Consider the following 3,308-nt stretch of genomic DNA (forward strand, 5'->3'; position numbering starts at 1 on the left):
AAAAAAAAATTGCAGTCACCTCACGTGCACACTCTTGTGGCCGGTCGTAGTTTATAGCTTTGGATGAGGTTCGCTGAAGCTCCGCACATTTTTATAACTGAAGGCAACAGCCTGAATGAAACCTAACCCAAGATGCAGGTGAGAACAGAAGTAGCTCCCATTTCTCTGAGATAGAAGGGACGAAAAAGACCCTCACCCAAGTCTGGACCACAAAATAAGGCAGTCTGTAGATGGAAGAGGGCAGGACCTGCAGTATTCTTGGCTAAAGAGGTTTGGAAATCCTTTATCTTTTGTCTCATACTGGATCCCGCCTCTCCCCGCTTCTTCTCCAGTATGTTTGTTGTCCCTCAACCGACAGTCACAGGCACCATGCACAAATCTCGTTTCTACGTGTGACTCCCTTGTTCCCAACACAATGCTTTGCCCATGGAAAGTTTTCAGTATTTGTTAGGTGAATGTGGGAATAAAGGAATCCAATGTTATTTTACTTCCCCTGAAGGATTTTATACTGTAGTAGTTTTCTATTGTTGTAATAAATTACCACAAACCCAGTGGCTGAAAACAACACAAATTTATTATCTTACGGTTCTGGAGGTGAGAAGTCTGAAACGGGTCTCACTGGTCTAACCTCAGGTGTTGGCAGGGTTGTGTTCCTTCTGGCAGCTCTAGGGGAGAGCCACCAGCTTCTGGGAGGTGCCTGTGCTTCTTGTCTCATGGCCACTTCCTCTGTCTTCAAAGCCAGCAACATTACATCATTCTGTGCCATTCCCCTATAGTCACACCACCCTGTCTCATGTATTCTTCCTCTGCCACTTTTAAAGGCTCTTGGGATTACAGTGGGCCTACTCAGAGGTAATTGGGTTATTGGATAATCCAAATAAGCTCCCTGTTTTAAGGTCATCTGATTAGCAATCTTAATTCCACCTGTGCCATGTGAGGTACCATAGTCACAGGTTTCAGGGATTAGGATGTGGACATCTTTGAGGGACCATTATTCTACCACAAATTTCTTTCCTTCTTCCTTTCTTGTTCCTTTTACTTTTTTGCAAAAAAAGAATATTCACATGCATTTCGCATTGTCACTTCTCATGCCAAGTCTTCATTAAAAGATAACTGAGAACATTGTGAGAAATTGCGGCTAAGTGAGGACGTTTTGATGAGGTATTGGGCTTATGTGGTCCGAATGTTTTATCAAAACAGAAGCAAATGGGTGTTAGTGTTCCCTTGGGCTGTCCTCGGATATCACTCATTTCAACCAGGCTTTTGACAGAAAGTCAAGATTGCGGTTCTTGGCAAATATCTCAAGTTCAGATGATTCATCTTGTTTGAAAAGAGGTCTGTAACATTTTAAAGTTTGTTTTATTCCCTCTGAAACCTTATAGACTTATTGAGGTATAATTGATATAGTGTGAACTGTATGTATTTAAATATACAATGTGATGAGTTTTATCATAAATCTGTGGAAATATCACCTCAAACAACCAAAATTTTGGGGATGGCCCGGTGGCTCAGGCGGATAGAGCTCCATGCTCCATGCTCCTAACTCCGAAGGCTGCCGGTTCGATTCCCACATGGGCCAGTGGGCTCTCAACCACAAGGTTGCCAGTTCAATTCCTCAACTCCCACAAGGGATGGTGGGCTGTGCCCCCTGCAACTAGCAATGGCCACTGGACCTGGAGCTGGGCTGCGCCCTCCACAACTAAGACGGAAAGGACAAAAGGCACCCTCCACAACTAAGACTGAAAGGACAACAACTTGACTTGGAAAAAAGTCCTGGAAGTACACACTGTTCCCCAATAAAGTCCTGTTCACCTTCCCCAATAATAATATAAAAAAATCTTTAAAAAAATAACCAAAATTTCCCTTGTGCTCTTTGTAATCCAGTCCTTGCCCCACTTCTACACCCTCGGGCAACCTCTCATCAGTTGTCTGCAAAGCCTCTACTCTGGACCATTGGTGCTTCACGTCTAGAATGCCCATAGAAAGCTTTTCTTCTCTTCCCCACCCCTAGCTTTATTGAGATATAATTGACAAGTAACATTGTATATATTTAAAGTATATAACCTGATGATTTGATACACATATACATTGTGAAATGACTACCACAATCAAGGTAATTAACACCTACATCATTTCACATAGTTACTTTTTGTGTGTGTTGAGAACGCATAAGATCTACACTCTTAGCAAATTTCAAGTATACAACACAGTATTATTAACTGTGGTCACCACGCTACACATTAGATCCCCAGAACTTATTCATCTTATAACTGAAAGTTTGTACCCTTTGACCTAAGTATACACATTTTAAAAAAGGAAAATACTGTATTAAATTGTAATATTCAATATACACCGATAACAAAAGATGAATACAAGTCACATTTGACTTCTGTAATTACAAGAGGTGCTCAAAGTGGTTACCATCAATGTAATGTTAATGCAGTTTTTTTTCTTTTTAAAAATGTGTATACTTTTTTTTTGGCACCCTCTATATAAACCACATTTTCTTTAGCCATTCATCCATTGACAAACATTTAGTTGTTTCCATGTCTTGGCTTTGTAAATAACGCTTCAATGAACATTGGGGTGCAGATATCTCTTCAAGATATTGATTTCATTTCCTGTAGAAGGCTTTTCTGATAAGTCGTTTGTCTCATCTGTGCTACAACACAGATGAGTCTTGAAAACATTATGCAAAGTAAAACAGGTCAATCACAAAAGACCACATAGTGTGTGATTCCATTTATATGAAGTGTCCAGAAAAGGCACATCTATAGAGGTGAAAGTAGATTAGTGGTTGCCTGGGGCTGGGGATGTTGGGGAGGAAATAGAGAGAGACGGACTGCTAATGGGTACTGGGAGTGTTTGCGATGATGAAAATGTTCTAAAAGTGATTTTGGTGATGGTTGTACAAGTCTGTGGATATCCCAATAACCACTGACTTGCAATAAAACAAAATAAAAAACAAATTTAAAATCCTCCCCCAAACTGACTAGAATGGACCATATATGAAGCTGTGCTGAGAATGGGTTATGAACTAAGCATAATGCTGAATCCACTTCTCTGTACCCGAAGTACCAGGACACAATGAATACCTTCCTTAGCCTCATCTTAAGCAATAATATCCACGCAATCATTTGTCTGGTGCACAGCAATAGAAAAGCCTACCTATTTTAAAGTTCAACAACCTATCCCCTGCTTCGAGGTTCCCGCAGCCTTCCCATTTGTCTCACTGCCCGGACATACCTGTCTGATGGGCATGCTTCAACAGAGCCCTCATGTTTTCCTGCAGGTCTGTTTCATGAGAT

The sequence above is a fragment of the Rhinolophus hipposideros genome, assembly GCF_964194185.1.
Source record: "Rhinolophus hipposideros genome assembly, chromosome: 6".
NCBI lineage: Eukaryota > Metazoa > Chordata > Mammalia > Chiroptera > Rhinolophidae > Rhinolophus > Rhinolophus hipposideros.